Source organism: Oncorhynchus keta, unplaced genomic scaffold, assembly GCF_023373465.1.
Source record: "Oncorhynchus keta strain PuntledgeMale-10-30-2019 unplaced genomic scaffold, Oket_V2 Un_contig_19566_pilon_pilon, whole genome shotgun sequence".
NCBI classification, from domain to species: Eukaryota; Metazoa; Chordata; class Actinopteri; order Salmoniformes; family Salmonidae; genus Oncorhynchus; species Oncorhynchus keta.
Window position 1 is genome coordinate 2,003 of NW_026281543.1, and position 8,418 is coordinate 10,420.

At 39.0% G+C, this 8,418-nt stretch overlaps 1 long non-coding RNA gene across 1 annotated transcript; it reads right to left on the reverse strand.

The window, feature by feature from the left end:
• Positions 1-2,113: 2,113 nt before the first annotated feature.
• On the reverse strand, positions 2,114-5,784 carry LOC127920461 (uncharacterized). Its single transcript, XR_008106303.1, has 3 exons — positions 5,425-5,784; positions 4,257-4,449; positions 2,114-3,476 (listed from the first exon to the last, which is right to left on the reverse strand). It is a non-coding gene; the product is annotated as an uncharacterized LOC127920461 (long non-coding RNA).
• Positions 5,785-8,418: the final 2,634 nt, after the last annotated feature.

Sequence of the window (8,418 nt, forward strand, 5' to 3'; positions counted from 1 at the left end):
TGCAATGATTTCAATTCATTTTGACCATTACGAAAATGGCGACATTTAGAAAAGTCTCAGAGACACAAGACTAGGTGCATTGGAACCGGCTCGGCCCATAGAGACGGACCCCAACGTTTCGGTCCGATCGCTCATTCAAGGACCCCATAGCAAGGCATGGAAAAAAGTGGATTTTCAGCACCAATTAGGGTTTTACTCGGGCACCGAAGGACCTATCGAGCCGAAACTCGGGATTCGGGGTCGCCTCACATAGGCCTTCACATAATGTCTGACCTGGACCCGCAGCTAGAACGTAACTATGTGTTTTACGTTTTTATTATGTTTTAAACTAATGGCGCTGTGAATTATGGGCCTGCTCTGACATATGTGATAGTTGGCTTCTAAATGAGTTGGAAAAAGTGGGTTTGGTGTCAATTGGTATCAGTTTGGTGTCAGAATGACATCTAATTGACTGGTGGACACTGACTTGCTAGTTGACTTTTGTACATTAGCAATATGTTTAAACGGAGAGGGACCATCACCAAAATGGCATTCTGAAATCAACACAAAAAATGGCATCACCATAGTCTCCAGGCTGTGCAGAGTTCAACGAGACGCCCCGCTTGACCGTAGCTCGCTCTGAGTGCAGCGACCTTGAAAAAAAGAAGGCGCAAAAGGAAGCCTGGCCCTCAATGTCATTTGCTTTTGGGTGACAGTGAGAGAACCGTTAGGGTGAGAAGCACAATTCGACCTCAGGTACGTTCCTGAGGTCCTCCCGATCCGTGCAAGCCTAACCTTGACCATGTGGCATTAACCCTTAATAGTTAAAATAAGGTGTTTACTTCAAAGAGTTTGCATTGACTTCTCTCCCCATAGGAATACATTGCCTGCACCCCTAAATTCAACCTGAAGCCTATGTGGGTTATGAATGACTTATGAACCTGTCTTCTATGACAGTCCATCAGACCACTATGAGGTCTACCTGTGCCAATTATAAGCTTCCTGAAGCAACCGGAAGTGGTTGAAATCACCTTATCAGTGTTGATCCATACACTGCATGCAGTTTGATAGACATAGTGCATTCAACCCTGTGTAGATCAGTCAATTCTTAACTTAAAGACTTAAAACTCAGGATTCTGTAAGTGGCTATGTCAATCAAGACATGTGTTTACTTATAGCTTCCTGTGCCAACCGGAAGTGCCTTTAATTGGGTCACACTGTCTGTTTTGAAGGGTTAGAAAAGTCACATCTCTCCAAAACTTCATATGTGTGACCAGGTAACCCTCCTAAACTGTAAATCAGTCATTTCTCCCAGCAGATGTCAAAGAAAAGCTCTCACACGCACACACAGCAAGGATGGAGTGAAAAGTGAGGTTCTTAAAGACACAGAGAGCAGGCAATGGCATAAACATAATGTCTAGGCCGTGCCGAGTTCAACGAGATATCCCGCTTGACCGTAGCTCGCTCGGTCTGAGCGCAGCGACCATTAGAAAAGTAGGCCCAAAATGAAGCCTGCCCCACAACGTCATTTGCTTTTGGGTGACAGTGAGAGAACCGTTAGGGTGAGAAGCACAATTCGACCTCAGGTACGTTCCTAAGGTCCTCCTGATCCGTGCAAGCCTAACCTTGACCGTGTGGCATTAACCCTTAATAGTTAAAATAAGGTGTTTACTTCAAATAGTTTGCATTGACTTCTCTCCCCATAGGAATACATTGCCTGAACCCCTAAATTCAACCTGAAGCCTATGTGGGTTATGAATGCCTTATGAACCTGTCTTCTATGACAGTCCATCAGACCACTATGAGGTCTACCTGTGTCGATTCTAAGCTTCCTGGAGCAACCGGAAGTGGTTAGATTGACCCAAAAGGAGTTTTGATGTACATAACCTTCAAAGGTGAAAATGACTGCATTCAACACTGTGTAGATCATAGATCAGTCAATTCTTAACTTAAAGACTTAAAACTCAGGATTCTGTAAGTGTTTATGTCAATCAAGACATGTGTTTACTTATAGCTTCCTGTGCCAACCGGAAGTGCCTTAATTGGTGTCTCAGGGGCTGTTTCGAGGGGTTAAAAAAGTCAGATCTGTCCAAAACTTCATATGTGTGATTAGGCAACCCCCATGAACTGTAAATCAGTCATTTTTCCCATAAAATTTCAAAGGAAAACTAAATCACACAGACACACAACTTGGAAGGAGGGACGTATTAGGGTTTGTAGAGACAGACAGTGCCTCCAATAGTTAGCTTTGTTCGAGCTAAAAAAGAACCGTCAGACCTAGAGTTCCGAAACTTTAGAATCCTGTTCTAGACCTCAGGTCGATAGTGCGTGGTGAGTTACGTGGCTCTAGACGGTTCTCGGACCGAGAAACAGCTTCGTACATTTGCAATGACTTCAATTCATTTTGACCATTACGAAAATGGCGACATTTAGAAATGTCTCAGAGACACAAGACTAGGTGCATTGCGACCGTCTCGGCCCATATAGACAGACCCCAACGTTTCTGTCCGATAGCTCATTCAAGGACCCCGTAGCAAGTCATGGAAAAAAGTGGATTTTCAGCACCAATTAGGGTTTTGCTCGGACACCAAATGACCGATCGAGCCGAAACTTAGGATTCGGGGTCGCCTCAGCTAGGCCTACACGTAACATAAGAAATGGACCCGCAGCTAGAACGTAACTACATGTTTTATGTTTTTTTTATGGTTTGAACCAAAGGCGTTGTGAATTTTGGGCCAGCTCTGAAGTGTGTGATAGTTGGCTACTAAACAGGTTGGAAAAAGTGGGTTTAGTGTCAATTTGTATCAGTTTGGTGTCAGAATGACATCTAATTGACTGGTGGACACTGACTTGCTAGTTGACTTTTGTACATTAGCAATATGTTTAAACGGTGAGGTACCATCACCAAAAGTGACATTCTGAAATCAACCCTAACGAGCCATTGAGATGAACCAGAATCACTGCCCAGCCATGCCGAGTTCATCGGGCCAGTCAATTTCACATTCCTGCAGGATTTTTATAGCATGACAAATTCGTGATGGTACCTGCCCATTGAACCATATTGCAAATGCACAGTGACTTTGCAAAAGTGAGAAAACATAAACAAATGGACATGATGAAATCAACACAACGAGTGATGGAAATGTACAACTATCACTGCTCAGCCATCCTGTGTTCATCAGACCAGTCAATTTTGCATTTTTGAGCATGTCAAATTTCATATGGTAAATGCACATTGAAACATATTGCAAATGCGCGCGCACTTGCAATATGATTCTATAGTGTAAAAACATCACCTAATGGACATGATGAAATCAACACAACGAGTGATGGAAATGTACAACTATCACTGCCCGGCCATCCTGTGTTCCCATAGCAAGCATTAATATCAGAATGACCGGTAAATGCATTTACAACCATATTTTAATTTTTGGGTTACCAGTTGCACAACAATGCACGTGCATTTGCAATATGATTCTATAGTGAAAAAACATCACCTAATGGACATGATGAAATCAACACAACAAGTGATGGAAATGTACAACTATCACTGCTCGGCCATCCTGTGTTCATCAGACCAGTCAATTTCACATTCCTGCAGGATTTTTATAGCATGACAAATTCGTGATGGTACCTGCCCATTGAACCATATTGCAAATGCACAGTGACTTTGCAAAAGTGAGAAAACATAAACAAATGGACATGATGAAATCAACACAACAGGTGATGGAAATGTACAACTATCACTGCTCAGCCATCCTGTGTTCATCAGACCAGTCAATTTTGCATTTTTGAGCATGTCAAATTTCATATGGTAAATGCACATTGAAACATATTGCAAATGCGCGCGCACTTGCAATATGATTCTATAGTGAAAAAACATCACCTAATGGACATGATGAAATCAACACAACGAGTGATGGAAATGTACAACTATCACTGCTCGGCCATCCTGTGTCCATCAGACCAGTCAATTTTGCATTTTTGAGCATGTCAAATTTCATATGGTAAATGCACATTGAAACATATTGCAAATGCGCGCACTTGCAATATGATTCTATAGTGTAAAAACATCACCTAATGGACATGATGAAATCAACACAACGAGTGATGGAAATGTACAACTATCACTGCCCGGCCATCCTGTGTTCCCATAGCAAGCATTAATATCAGAATGACCGGTAAATGCATTTACAACCATATTTTAATTTTTGGGTTACCAGTTGCACAACAATGCACGTGCATTTGCAATATGATTCTATAGTGAAAAACATCACCTAATGGACATGATGAAATCAACACAACAAGTGATGGAAATGTACAACTATCACTGCTCAGCCATCCTGTGTTCATCAGACCAGTCAATTTTGCATTTTTGAGCATGTCAAATTTCATATGGTAAATGCACATTGAAACATATTGCAAATGCGCGCGCACTTGCAATATGATTCTATAGTGAAAAAACATCACCTAATGGACATGATGAAATCAACACAACGAGTGATGGAAATGTACAACTATCACTGCTCGGCCATCCTGTGTCCATCAGACCAGTCAATTTTGCATTTTTGAGCATTTCAAATTTCATATGGTAAATGCACATTGAAACATATTGCAAATGCGCGCGCACTTGCAATATGATTCTATAGTGTAAAAACATCACCTAATGGACATGATGAAATCAACACAACGAGTGATGGAAATGTACAACTATCACTGCCCGGCCATCCTGTGTTCCCATAGCGAGCATTAATATCAGAATGACCGGTAAATGCATTTACAACCATATTTTAATTTTTGGGTTACCAGTTGCACAACAATGCACGTGCATTTGCAATATGATTCTATAGTGAAAAAACATCACCTAATGGACATGATGAAATCAACACAACAAGTGATGGAAATGTACAACTATCACTGCTCGGCCATCCTGTGTTCATCAGACCAGTCAATTTCACATTCCTGCAGGATTTTTATAGCATGACAAATTCGTGATGGTACCTGCCCATTGAACCATATTGCAAATGCACAGTGACTTTGCAAAAGTGAGAAAACATAAACAAATGGACATGATGAAATCAACACAACAGGTGATGGAAATGTACAACTATCACTGCTCAGCCATCCTGTGTTCATCAGACCAGTCAATTTTGCATTTTTGAGCATGTCAAATTTCATATGGTAAATGCACATTGAAACATATTGCAAATGCGCGCGCACTTGCAATATGATTCTATAGTGAAAAAACATCACCTAATGGACATGATGAAATCAACACAACGAGTGATGGAAATGTACAACTATCACTGCTCGGCCATCCTGTGTCCATCAGACCAGTCAATTTTGCATTTTTGAGCATTTCAAATTTCATATGGTAAATGCACATTGAAACATATTGCAAATGCGCGCGCACTTGCAATATGATTCTATAGTGAAAAACATCACCTAATGGACATGATGAAATCAACACAACGAGTGATGGAAATGTACAACTATCACTGCTCGGCCATCCTGTGTCCATCAGACCAGTCAATTTTGCATTTTTGAGCATGTCAAATTTCATATAGTAAATGCACATTGAAACATATTGCAAATGCGCGCGCACTTGCAATATGATTCTATAGTGTAAAAACATCACCTAATGGACATGATGAAATCAACACAACGAGTGATGGAAATGTACAACTATCACTGCCCGGCCATCCTGTGTTCCCATAGCGAGCATTAATATCAGAATGACCGGTAAATGCATTTACAACCATATTTTAATTTTTGGGTTACCAGTTGCACAACAATGCACGTGCATTTGCAATATGATTCTATAGTGAAAAACATCACCTAATGGACATGATGAAATCAACACAACAAGTGATGGAAATGTACAACTATCACTGCTCGGCCATCCTGTGTTCATCAGACCAGTCAATTTCACATTCCTGCAGGATTTTTATAGCATGACAAATTCGTGATGGTACCTGCCCATTGAACCATATTGCAAATGCACAGTGACTTTGCAAAAGTGAGAAAACATAAACAAATGGACATGATGAAATCAACACAACAGGTGATGGAAATGTACAACTATCACTGCTCAGCCATCCTGTGTTCATCAGACCAGTCAATTTTGCATTTTTGAGCATGTCAAATTTCATATGGTAAATGCACATTGAAACATATTGCAAATGCGCGCGCACTTGCAATATGATTCTATAGTGAAAAACATCACCTAATGGACATGATGAAATCAACACAACGAGTGATGGAAATGTACAACTATCACTGCTCGGCCATCCTGTGTCCATCAGACCAGTCAATTTTGCATTTTTGAGCATTTCAAATTTCATATGGTAAATGCACATTGAAACATATTGCAAATGCGCGCACTTGCAATATGATTCTATAGTGTAAAAACATCACCTAATGGACATGATGAAATCAACACAACGAGTGATGGAAATGTACAACTATCACTGCCCGGCCATCCTGTGTTCCCATAGCGAGCATTAATATCAGAATGACCGGTAAATGCATTTACAACCATATTTTTATTTTTGGGTTACCAGTTGCACAACAATGCACGTGCATTTGCAATATGATTCTATAGTGTAAAAACATCACCTAACGGAGATGATGAAATCAACACAACGAGTGATGGAAATGTACAACTATCACTGCTCGGCCATCCTGTGTCCATCAGACCAGTCAATTTTGCATTTTTGAGCATGTCAAATTTCATATGGTAAATGCACATTGAAACATATTGCAAATGCGCGCGCACTTGCAATATGATTCTATAGTGTAAAAACATCACCTAATGGACATGATGAAATCAACACAACGAGTGATGGAAATGTACAACTATCACTGCCCGGCCATCCTGTGTTCCCATAGCGAGCATTAATATCAGAATGACCGGTAAATGCATTTACAACCATATTTTAATTTTTGGGTTACCAGTTGCACAACAATGCACGTGCATTTGCAATATGATTCTATAGTGTAAAAACATCACCTAACGGAGATGATGAAATCAACACAACGAGTGATGGAAATGTACAACTATCACTGCTCGGCCATCCTGTGTTCATCAGACCAGTCAATTTTGCATTTTTGAGCAAGGTCAAATTTCATATGGTAAATGCACATTGAAACATATTGCAAATGCACGTGCACTTGCAATATGATTATATAGTGAAAAAACATCACAAAATGGACATGATGAAGTCAACACAACGAGTGATGGAAAGGAACAACTATCACTGCCCGGCCATCCCGAGTTCATCAGGCCAGTCAATTTTGCATTTCTGCAGGATTTTTGAGCATGTCAAATTTCTTACGTCATTTGGCCCACAAAAAAATCCTTATGCACAATTAAAAAAATATATAAAAAAATATGATAATAAAATTGGACAAAAGTATATTCATACAGTTCTTACACATGTGTAATTGACAAAAAAATTGAAAGAATTTCAAAAACGGTCCAGAAAGCACTTTTTAAGGGTGTGTGAAGTTTTTACAAAATTTTGACATTTTTGACTTTTGACTTTTGACTTCCTATGAAATCATATTGGAATTGGACAAAACATATTCCTTATGCGCATGTAAAAAAAAAAAAAAAAATTATGATAATAAAATTGGACAAAAGTATATTCATACAGTTCTTACACATGTGTAATTGACAAAAAATCGAAAGAATTTCGAAAAACGGTCCAGAAAGCACTTTTTATGGGTGTGTGAAGTTTTTACAAAATTTTGACATTTTTGACTTTTGACTTTGACTTCCTATGAAATCATATTGGAATTGGACAAAACATATTCCTTATGCGCATGTAAAAAAAAAAAAAAAAATTATGATAATAAAATTGGACAAAAGTATATTCATACAGTTCTTACACATGTGTAATTGACAAAAATCGAAAGAATTTCGAAAAACGGTCCAGAAAGCACTTTTTATGGGTGTGTGAAGTTTTTTACAAAATTTTGACATTTTTGACTTTTGACTTTTGACTTCCTATGAAATCATATTGGAATTGGACAAAACATATTCCTTATGCGCATATAAAAAATTTAAAAAAATTATGATAATAAAATTGGACAAAAGTATATTCATACAGTTCTTACACATGTGTAATTGACAAAAAAAATCGAAAGAATTTCGAAAAACGGTCCAGAAAGCACTTTTTAAGGGGTGATAAGTTTTTGAAAAAAGTTCATTTTTCAAAATTTTACTTTTGGACATTGATTTGGGTTACATATCCAATATGAAAAACCCCGGTGGAGCGCATTTGCCCCCTGTTGAATTTTTAAAGTGTTACAACTGGCAATTACCATATGGCATTTGCAATACACTTTGGATGAATCAACGCCGAATTGGGTGGTATTGGCCAATGTGTATATGGTTTGTCCGATGCCAATGACATGCCATTCATTTTTGTCCAA